The sequence below is a fragment of the Hypomesus transpacificus genome, chromosome 9 (genome assembly GCF_021917145.1).
Source record: "Hypomesus transpacificus isolate Combined female chromosome 9, fHypTra1, whole genome shotgun sequence".
Lineage (NCBI taxonomy): Eukaryota > Metazoa > Chordata > Actinopteri > Osmeriformes > Osmeridae > Hypomesus > Hypomesus transpacificus.
This window is the reverse complement of record NC_061068.1, coordinates 15,013,314-15,024,817: the sequence shown is the minus strand read 5'-3', so window position 1 is coordinate 15,024,817 and position 11,504 is coordinate 15,013,314. Positions and strand designations below refer to the sequence as shown.

The following is an 11,504-nucleotide window of genomic DNA, read 5'->3' as shown; positions in this document are numbered from 1 at the left end:
GTAGCTACACTGATACAAACACATTCACACACATACACAGTGTACATTCTCTATCCTTTTCTGCATCTCTCTCTCCTTCCCGTCAAGATTCAGGTTAAGAAAAAAAAAGGATCTCAAGTGCGAGTCACAACACGCCTCATCAAATAAGGATCAAATCCTCCCCCTCTCTCCTCCTCTCCTCCTCCCCCTCTCTCCTCCTCACCCCCCGTCTCCCTTACCTCCTCTCTCCTCCTCTCCTCCTCCCCCTCTCTCCTCCTCACCCCCTGTCTCCTTTACCTCCTCTTTCCTCCTCTACTCCTCCCCCTCTCTCCTCCTCTACTCCTCCTCCTCTCTCCTCCTCACCCCCTGTCTCTTTTACATCCTCTCTCCTCCTCTACTCCTCCCCCTCTCTTCTTCAAACCTCTGCCTTTCTCCCATCATGTTTGGGCATGCACGCACCCTTACATAAGAAAGTTCCAGTAATGAGACTCCAAACAGGATCAACCAGGTGTGAGGGTTTATGTTTGGACTTGAATTATACAGAATGTTCAATGAACAGTAACAATCACAACAGCAGTAAGAGCAGTCTTTAATGTTGGGATCACAGGCTGCACAGAGAAAGGAGGCGTGACAGTGAGGGAGGACAAACATCCAGAGTTACAGTACAGAACGCCGTACAGTGATAATCATGTGACAGGGTGACAAGTCATGTTTCTGGAATTATTAGGGGTGATTGTACATCAGACTGGCAAAGGTTTTTAAATAATTTTGTTTAGATCAGGTCGTATTTACACATCATCCTTATAAGTCATGAGACCCACAACTCCACCACAAACACCCAACATGCCATAACCAGGATCAAATCCTCCCCCTCTTCTCCTCACCCCCTGTTTCCTTTAACCCCTCTCTCCTCCTCTACTCCTCACCCTCTCTCCTCCTCTACTCCTCACCCTCTCTCCTCCTCTACTCCTCCCCCTCTCTCCTCCTCACCCCCTGTCTCCTTTACCTCCTCTCTCCTCCTGTACTCCTCCTCCTCTCTCCTCCTCCCCCCCTCTCTCCTTTACCTCCTCTCTCCTCCTCTACTCCTCCCCCTCTCTCCTCTACTCCTCCTCCTCTCTCCTCCTCACCCCCTGTCTCTCTTACCCCCTCTCTCCTCTTCCTCCTCTCTCCTCCTCTACTCCTCCTCCTCTCTCCTCCCCACCCCCTGTCTCCCTTACCCCCTCTCTCCTCCTCTACTCCTCCCCCTCTCTCCTCCTCACCCCCTGTCTCCTTTACCTGTGTGTCCAGCGACACAGTTACTTTCCTGCCACCAGACTGTAGCAGAATATGTAGCAGGCATCTTGTAAGTAATTTCTACATACCATTTACAAAATGTTAAGGCACTTACCAGCCTGGAAAATGTTTTTATATTTTATCTTGACTTGTTGCCAGGATCTTTTTTATCCAGTCATGTTTGTTCTGTATGAACATAATTGTAGAAATACATTTAGAATCAGACACCGCTTATAGAGATTTGTGTATGGTTGTAAAACATATTCTTACATTGTGAATAAGGGTTTGAAATTAGGCCTAGTCTTTAGGGGACATTTCCCATTAATTCCTTCTGCTCACTTTTAAGGCAAAGTGGGATAAATAATAATACATTTTATTTACATATGCTTTACATGGTAGGCTACTCAAAGACACTTTACAGTAAAACCAGCACATTTAGCACATAAACACAGATACAGCAATACAACCAATACATAAAACAAGCATATTAAAAGCAATTACAGAGTACAACTTTCTTAGTAAGTAGATATTTTTCAATCATTACGCTTTCAGTCGGTCCGCGATTGTCTGCCAGGCTTTTCTCTCTGTCTAATAACAGCAGCCGTATTTCCTTGTTTACATTTTATATGCTTCACTATGCTTCAATTTCCGTAATTAGTTGCTGCTTATATCGGGTAAAAAATATGCTGCACGCGTCTTCTCCATTTCTGCATCAGTCAATCTGTGATCAATACCATGGTCTATTTAAGAAATCCGTGAAGGTGCACTTATCCCAACTATGTACATCTGGATTGACATAGCTTCACCTTCTCATCCTGGTTTGGCAAACGTGCAACCGAATAAGCCGCGATGAGCGGATCACACCAAGTCCAGCTGCGCTTTTTCAGTTATCCTGGATTTCTTTATTCTACTTTTGTGCAACAGCCCCCTGGAATGGTGTGGAAGTACATTGTGCGGGTTTATGTAAGTAACCTAATACTCAAATAATACGTGTGTCAAAGTGGGACATTCATGGGAGCTGTTGACAATTGACTGATTCCTAATGTACATTAACAGTAACATGTAGTGTTATTTAGTTATGTTTTACACTTGATTTAATTGCTTTGATTAGTGTGTTTTGTATTGAGTTGTGTTTGGACACATATTTTGCCGTGTAGAGTTTATTTAGTTGAATTAGACTAGGGATCAGCGAAATGGACAACACCTGAGTAATTGGACCACACCCCCAGCTCAGGATGGTTTTTAAGGGCGGATTTGGGACAGAGGAGGGAGGTGGAAAACAGCAGCGGGTTACGGACGGACGAGAAACGGATGGACGACACGAAGCTTGAAACGAAGGTCTTAGAGAGAGAGAGAGAGCGCTTAGTTTTGGTTGCAGTTTATTTCACCTTTTTTTTTAACCATTGACCTGTACCTAGGGTGACCAGACGTCCTTTTTTACCTGTCCTCTTTTTGACACCTAAAAAATGCGTTAATTTTGCGTTGGTGGATATTTGTGTTTCTCTGGGTCCTTCACAAACTAGTTTAGACCCTTACAAGTTTTGGAAAGGGTATCTCCCTCACGTTTCACCTTCTTGCGTGAGCTCTGATTGTCATTGGTCGACCACCCTCTCAGTGAGCACTGAACACCTTGCCGCTTCCACTAGTAGCATTGTTTACAACAGCACATGACATCTGCATGTGTAAAAGATGTCTAAACTTTGTTGCTGGGGGAGGGGGCAGGGTCATCTGTATGCTATACACAGTGGTTCTCAATCCTGGTCCACGGGACCCCCTGCCCTGCATGTTTTATATATTTCCCGACTCCAACACACCTGATTCAAATAAATGGGCCTGATAACGACCCATTTATTTGAATCAGGTGTGTTTGACAGTTTGGTGTGGTGGAACCAGTACTTGAGGTGTGGTGGTGAGGCCTCTACTTTCCACATAGTTTTACTCCCCTTCTGACACAGTTGTGACGGACGTTGGTTGGTATAAATCTGCTCCTCTTTCCTCCTACAGACTTGCTTGTCAGTTAGAGTCACTGAGTGAGCCATGCCTCTCTGTATTGCAACACTCCTCTTTGCCCTGCACTGTGTGTTGCTGACTTCATGTGTGGGTAAGTTTGTGTGACTGTTACTCAATCCTGTGCATGTTTTCCATCTTTCCCAGCTCTGTCTGACAACCCCCACCAACCCAAGTGTTTGTTTGTTTGTCATGCAGCATTTAGATGTACACATCTCTCTGGTGCCCTGGTGCAGATTGATGTAGGTGTTGGACAAGTGATGGGGGTCAACAAAGACGACAGCATCTTCACAAGGTTTGGATCGTCATGGACACAGTTGCCAGGCAAACTGAAGCATGTCACCGTAGGACCTGCAGGAGTCTGGGGAGCCAACAGAGAGAATCACATCTTTAAACTAGTTGGGACTGACTGGCTGAACGTACCTGGTAAGAATAACTACACCAATAATAATATATGGAATTGTGGGCCCCCAATAGACAAGGTTTGCTTGTAGTCATTTTTAGACAGATAAAAGTGCAATATGTCTACAACCTCAGTGTGTGGTTGTATGATTTCATAGGAATGTGCTGGTATGATTTAACAGGCATGTTTATATTTAAAAAAAAATGTGTCTTTATCATGATATCAACCCATGTGGAGTAAGATTGTGAATTTCATATGTTAATTTTGATATAGTACATACAATAACGGTGTGTTAACATACAGAATTATGGCCCCTTTCATATAAGGCAGGGGTGTCCAATCCTGGTCTTCGAGGGCCACTGTCCTGCATGTTTTAGACGTTTCCCTGCTCCAGCACACCTGATTCAAATGAATGGGTCGTTATCAAGCTCTGTGGAAGCCAGGTAATGACCATTCATTTGAATCTGGTTTGTTGGAGCAGGGAAACATCTAAAACATGCAGGACAGTGGCCCTCGAGGACCAGGATTGGACAGCCCTGACATAAGGTAACAAAAATCTGTTTTATCTATGACCTACCTGGATGTTGAAGGACCTTTTCTGTGTGAAATGTGCTGTATGTGCAAGCTCTTTCCCACAAATGTGTTGTACATGAATAATGTCATTCTTATAGGTTTTTTACAGACCTTTTCCAGATGGGATCATGAGAAACCATAAGTTCATGTTCTTGTTTTGGATCAGGTCTCTTGAAGCAGATTGATGCTGGTGGAGACCAGTTTGTGGCTGGAGCCAATCATGTTGATGCCCCCATCTGTCTTCCAAAGGACAACACAGTTGGCTACAGTGGAAGTAATAGTGCTTTGAACTGGCGCCAAATTCCTGGCAGCCTGAAGTAGTACAGCTGTGGTCCTTATAGCTGCTGGGGTGTTAACAGTGGTGATCAAATCTTTGTGAGGAAGGTAAGGCTGGGCTGTGCTGGGCTCTGCTGTCTGTTGAATAATGACCATAAATAATTTAATAGATTTTGCTTATCAGCCTTTGTTGGGTCCTCTAGGGGGTGAACTCCTTTAATTGTGAGGGAGACGGTACCTGGCAGAAGGTTCCAGGAAGGAAGCCTGTCTATGAACGAGGTGGGAAGTGACGGATCTGTCTATGGAGTGAATTCTGCAGGAGGCGTGTTCCGCAGGTTTTGTCTTCACAAGCTCCTTCTGTATTGTTTCATAAAAGTGATACATTTTACTCTCAACTGTAAATGATTCCTTCATGAATAGAAGTGAAATGTCTCCATTTCAGGGATTCCACGTCTGCCTGTCAACCTGAAGGTACCGGCTGGACCCACCTTCCTCTCTACAGCGGACAGATGAAACATGTGTCCTATGATCTGGGCCATCTCTGGCTCATCCTGAACAATGATGACATCTACGACTGCACTGAGCACTGAGCACTACTCTAACACAGAGGCAGCCCTGCTGGAAAACCCTGCAGCTTGAAGACTTAATCATTACGCACCTTTTATTTTTTGATCTTCCAACGCATCCTTAATTAAAACAGTCATAATCATGCTGTGCTTCTGTTCCATTATACGGTTCCAGTTTGGTTCATATGGATAAACACACCTATTGTGCAGAAATGTAAACGACAGTATCCAGAGACTTTAAATATCCTGAAGTGATCCTGTTACTACATGAGGGTATATTTGGTTATACTTTCCAGAACTGTTAGTTTTTAAAATGAGCATAATGATTTATATCGTTCTTCTTGTGGCTTTGGTGATCATTAAAGCTTATTGTACTCAAAATTACATTCAACTGCTTGCGTCATGCTTCATAATACATCTCCATTACGCAGTTCTCCAGATGTACTCGATTAGTGACACAAAAAGATGGCAATCTCTGTTCCATGCCAGAGTCCTGATAAATCAGTATCAAACACTAGCTATCAACGTTCATCATCAATGTTAGCTATCAACAAAATTAGCCAGCAAGCTGCAGTAGTATCAGTCATTATTCAGTCATTTCACAAAGGGCATGTGGGCCTGTTGTCTGAAGCATGTTAAACTGCTGGACAGAATGGAATAACAATTTATTTGAACTTGTTACATAGTTACAACTTTGAACTCAATAACTCAATAATATTGTATCACATCTTTATTATGCAGCATAGATGCAATTCTATCCGATTTTTCAAAGATTGTAGTATTACACTAGTGCACACTCATTGTCAGGATCTTGTCAACGTTAGGTGTATGTACAAAAAGGTCACATTTACACACGCACACAAACATTCAAGACATGCATGATACACATTTTACGCCCTCACCTCTAGACAGGCCTGTGTCCTCACCTCACCTAGGAGAAGTGGTAGAATGAGGTGCTCATAACATCAAGATGATGGCCTTGATAGCTAGGGAATTCACACATACTCAAATAGATGGATATCTCTACTGTACTATGAGTCTTTGTGGATAAAAGTGTGAACATATTGAAATAATGAATGAATACATATTTTTACATAAACAAATGAATAAATACATATACTGAGTACACACATACACACACATAACTGCCTGAGGATCTCTGCAGTCTGTTCATGTCTTGCACATGGCTCATAGCGGTGTGCAAAAGGAACAAAAAAAAATCTAATCAAATGTATTTGTATAGCCCTTTTTACACGCAAGCATGTCACAGAAGGCTTCACATACGCCCATAGAACTGTCCCTCAACCAACCTAAACCCTCAAGGAAACTGATGAGGATCGAGAGAGAGAGAGAAAAGAGAGAGAGAGAGAGAGAGAGAGAGAGAGAGAGAGAGAGAGAGAGAGAGAGAGAGAGAGAGAGAAAGAGAGGAGGCTGTTCACTGATCCTGTCTCTCTCAGTGCTGGGAAAGGAAACATAATAGATCCAATGCTGGTCTCCTGTCGATGCAGGCCTGACCTAGTGTCCATACAGGTTCTGACTTTGATCTAGTTCAAGTTCAAGTTCAAGTCTTTTATTTGTCAGGTGCACAGAGCAACACAAGGTTAGACTGGGCACTGAAATTCTTAAGACAAGATAACGCAAGCACTTGGCATAACATAACATATAAGTACACAGAACAAATTTACATCTATGCTGAGCTTAGATAAGTGAACTTCCTAAATATACAGATAGCAATAAATAAACGACTATACTAACCCTAACACTAAAACTTCCTAAATCTGCCATACATGTGGCGTTATTAGAAGGTGTGTATGTGTAGGGTCATATGGTTTGGGCAGACATTGCACCTGACTACTCACCTGATCAAGATAATCAGCAGAGTCCAACCTAAACATTAACACATGAAAAAATAGCTGAAAGACTTTTATTCAAGAGTTTTATTACAATGTCAATAACTGAACTTCATCTTCAGCCCACCTACACCCAGTAAGGGTTCAGTGTTGCTTTAAAGTTCAAATAAAAACGATCTTACTTTGGGACATGCAGACAAAAAGAAAGCCTTCATGCCCTCTCACATATCCTCGCTCTTCCTCCTGCCATTACGGGAAACGACTCTCTAGTGACTTGTTCAACAGAGTCCACTCTGAGTGTTCAGTTGCTGCAGTTAAAATGCAGAAAACATGTATCTATTACTGAAAAACCTTCTAAAATAACAGTCCACTGAGGAGTGAGGGTTCAGGGTTGCTGCAGTAAAAAGCAGAAAAACGAAGGAAAAACATCTCTCTTACTAAGAAACTTGCTTAAATGGCAGCCATGTAAATGTAATGATAGTTCAAATATTACTTAAATGCCCTTACTTCAAACATGATTAAAATGCCTATTTTGTTCGTAGTTGTTCAACATAAAATAAACAGTAGTGTCTCACAGTCACATTTCCTCCACATAAAGCAATAGAGCTCAGTCAGAAGTGTGTGTGTGTACACGTATGTGTGGTTAGAACATGGAAGCATGAAATAAAGCTGGTGTGATTTGTGCTGTCACATCCTAATTCGATTCACCAGTGCTAACCTTTCCCTCCCCCCCCCCCCCGCTCCAGGAGCTCCCTATCAGCTGAATGTTTCCCTCTGTATTTAACCTCTCTCTCTCTCCCTGTTCTGGTTGCCAGTTCATCTCGTGTGTCTCCCGAGTTGTCCCAGCCGGTTTCTCTCAGTGTTACCCAGTAGTAGGCTATTTAGATTACCTGTGTACCAAACCTTGCCTGTCCATCACCTGAGTCAGCCTGTCGATTTGGACTAATGAACAAGTGTTATCCATCTACCTGCCTCTGCTGTCAACATTTGGGTCTTGCCCTGAGCCGTGACAGTATGCACCTTCCTAACACAGTAAAAGTGTACTTAAATGGCAATAAGAACTCATTCTGATTCGCGGGGGCAGAGAGCGGGGCAGAGAGCGTTGTGAGAGTGCACAGACTTGCTGTGGAAGCCGGTGAGGTGAGCGCTCTGTCTCTTCCTGGTACAGAAGACACTTCCCCGATATGTTTCTCTCTCAACGAAAAACCGTTTCTGACACCATAGACACAATTCAGTCAAGACACTTGCTTAATTATTTGACAATTTGTTGATGACCACAGACATGGAAACAGCTTTGACTTTAGCGGAGTAGAGGGGAGGCACTCCCTGTCTCTAAAAAATATGAGGCAGGAAGCAAAACACAGGAACATGAGATAGGCAGTAGACGAGGTGACATCACAGGCAGCTATAACCAATCCAAAGGGCTTATGTCAATCCATACGCCTTCCAGCTCACAACCATTTCGAGTCTCCGCCAGAAAGTGCCAGACGCACTGTGTTCACCCAGCGAATATAGGCCTACTTCGTTATTCAGGGTTGATCCAGGATCCGAAGAGGACAGCGCAAAGGTCGTGAACGCGTCCTGGACAATGCTATGCACTGCCGATGGGGTTTGATAAAGCAGGCAAAGAGTCGGCGTCTTGGGATGAAAGTGCGAGTACTTTGCGCATAAAGTTTACAGAACAACGGTCAAACGCCACTCGGCCATCGAAAACAAAACTAAGAATAACGGTGCGTGTCCACTGCAGCGGCGCGGAGCGGCGGCTTCCAATCCATTTTCTATGAAACCGGACGGCGTTGACGCTGGTGTAGGGCATTGTGGGAAGGTACGCGAGCATCAACGCCCGGTTTAATAGAAAATGGATTGGATGGAATCGCCGCTGTAGTGGACACGCACCGTTGACGCCACAACGAAGTCAGAGACAGCTCCGCTTATATGGCCATGCTAATGAGTTAAACACAATACAGGTGCGTCTTGTGATGCATCGGCCCTCAGACGCCGTGACATGGAATGTCAGGAATTCATTGAACTCGAACTCTACAAGTGGTCATCTGAAATGTCTGTGGCTCTCTCTGCCTCTCTCTCTTTTTCTCACCCTTTCTCATAGCTCTGTTCTTTGGATGACAATAATGTCCTATTCTCAAGTGTGAATTTTGTTAGCAGATTACGTTTTGTGAAGATTCCAAAAAAGGTAAAATGGTTCTGGTTCATTTTCTGTGCTGTGTGCGCGTGTGCGTGTGTGCAATCCAATATACTGCAAACCGGATCAACTGCTCCAAAAGTACAAGTTATCAAACAGAGTGGCGCTCACACACCATAAATCAATATCTGGCACGAAGGAACCAGCACAGTTTGTGACTGTGTGTGTCTCTGTGTGTGTATTAGCTAAACATGTGTGAGCATAGGTTCTTAAAATACGTAGTTTGGTCATGTGTATTTAAAAGTGTTTGAAAAGCTCATGTTTAAGGTAACTTTTACACTGATGTAAAGTGGTTTTGTACTCTAACACATGCTAATCAGCCTCTCTGTATGGCTGCAGTCCTGACATGGTGATGTCACAACCTTCTTCACAAACAGCTTAACGCGTACAAAGGAGATATAAACGAAATTCCAGTGGTTTTTATTGGAATATCCTAAAACATGGGTTACACTTTCTGAAGAAGAGGGAAGTAGCTACAGTTGTTGCCGTAGTGACAGGTTCTCTTTCTCTGCCAGCCAGTTGACTAAGCAAGTGGCGCTCTCTACTGGTGAATATCCTTCACGCAGCCAAAGCAGAAAGCCCTGGAGAGAGCTGTAGTGATCCCCCGGAAGAAAGCTTTGAAAGACTTTTTCTTCTTCTTCTTCTCCTTTCTTCCAGCAATGGAGGACTCACCAAGGTCTGGACCTGGACAGGAAACACCATCAAACAACAGGGTATGACATCACACAGAACTTCAGCACTGTGACCTCTCACTTAAAAATAGTGTGTGTGTGTGTGTGCATATCTGTATGCCTGTGTGTGTGTGAGTGTTTGTGTGCAAGTCTGTGTGTGTGAAATGGTGGGAGAGCCAACTATAGTGGGAAAGCCTAAATGAGCAAATATGCAGTCAGGATCTCACGTTCAGCGCTAAGGGGAGAAACTTTGTTTGTCTTGAATATTCTGCTTGTCTTTCTTCCCTTGGCAGCCACATTCTGTCCATCCTTAAAGAAAGTCTTCTCTTTCTTCTGGGAAGTGAGAACAAAGACACACAGATTCATTGAGATTGTCACATGTCGTCCTTTCTCATCGCTGACTCAGCTCAGGTCAGTTCTACCTAGTGCTAGTGTGTGGTGTTGTTTTCAGCCTACCAGTGTGAACCATCTCTGGAGGACGGGGGTGTCGGTCTTTCCCAAATGATGTCCCTCTGGGCTGGGGGCCTGATCCATGGAGCCCCTGGAGGTGGAGGAGCTGGTGGAGGATTTGGAGGACGGAGAGGAGAGAACAGAGGTGGAAGAAGAGGAGGAGTAGCAGGACCGGGAAGTGGAGGAGGATGAGAGGCAGGAGGCGAGTCTGCTGGCCTTTTCCAAGCCAGCAGACTCCATCTCAAGTCTTTCATCCAAGCTTCTGTTGCATGTGAAGGGGCTGGAACTTCCACCGGCCTTTTCCAAGCCAGCAGAGTCCTCTGCGCTCTCCTTCTCCTCACAACCTGTTTCCAAATCAGGATTCTCACCCGACACGGCAGAAGGACGCCAAAACTCGGCGTGACGGCAGATCACCGTGGCGACGTTCTCGGCCATGCAGACGATGCCTGCCCCTCCCTGGAGGACGGAGTGGACCTGGGACCTGTTGCTATCGGAACAGAGCATCAGCTCAGCGTAGGTCGCATCAAACATGGCGTCTAGGGCGTCAGCGCCACCGAAGAGTGGGTTCTGGGGTTCGTGCTCCAGGACGAGGCCGATCCCGGCCTGGTTCCAGAGAAACCAGCTCACGTCTTGGAAGAGGACAGACTCTATCTCCGAGTTGGTGGGGGTGAAGCAGGAACGAAGGGGCCCCTGGAGGGCCAGGCGTCCCACCAGCCTGTGCAGCAGGTCATGCAGGGTCTGGTGGTGCAGGGCGCTGGGCCGGGGGGGCATCAGGACCTTCTCCTGGATCAGAACCTCCCCGGGCTGGAGGGAGGGGGTCTCAGAGGGGCTCACGGGTAGAGAGGGATGATCCTGGATCTCCTCAGGGACGCCTGCAGCTCCAATATCTTCATCCTTCTCTTCTTCCTCGATCAATGCACCCTTGGCAATTGTCTGGCAATCTGACCCTTCTTCCTCTTCGTGGAAATCATCAGGGTAGTCAGCGTTTTCGTTTTCATCCATCTCAGGCTGTCCTACTTGCTGGCTGGTGAGACCTGACTCTGGATCGAGACTTCCGGTTGTCACTTCCGTCTTCAGAGGAGGAGCTGGCTAGGTTACAGACCCTGGCCATGGCTTCAGCATCAAGGCCTGGCACAAGAAAACTCACTTTTAACTACACTATTACTATTATAGCGATTAACTTTACCTTTCTCATATCATATTTTGTCTGTTAACTACAATACTATTATTATAGTTATTTACTTGAACTACACTGTC

At 44.9% G+C, this 11,504-nt stretch overlaps 3 protein-coding genes and 1 pseudogene across 6 annotated transcripts in view; 3 read left to right on the top strand and 1 right to left on the bottom strand.

Moving 5' to 3' along the window:
• The window catches only part of LOC124471852, a 6,985-nt pseudogene extending 1,885 nt beyond the window's left edge, over window positions 1–5,100 (top strand).
• Window positions 1–11,504, bottom strand: part of LOC124471292 (NACHT, LRR and PYD domains-containing protein 12-like) — a 1,476,309-nt gene that overhangs the window by 879,274 nt on the left and 585,531 nt on the right. The window lies entirely within an intron of this gene.
• Window positions 1–11,504, top strand: part of LOC124471300 (NACHT, LRR and PYD domains-containing protein 12-like) — a 479,590-nt gene that overhangs the window by 321,482 nt on the left and 146,604 nt on the right. The gene's annotated exons all lie outside the window — the stretch shown is intronic.
• The window catches only part of LOC124471296 (NACHT, LRR and PYD domains-containing protein 12-like), a 143,086-nt gene that overhangs the window by 55,107 nt on the left and 76,475 nt on the right, over window positions 1–11,504 (top strand). The window lies entirely within an intron of this gene.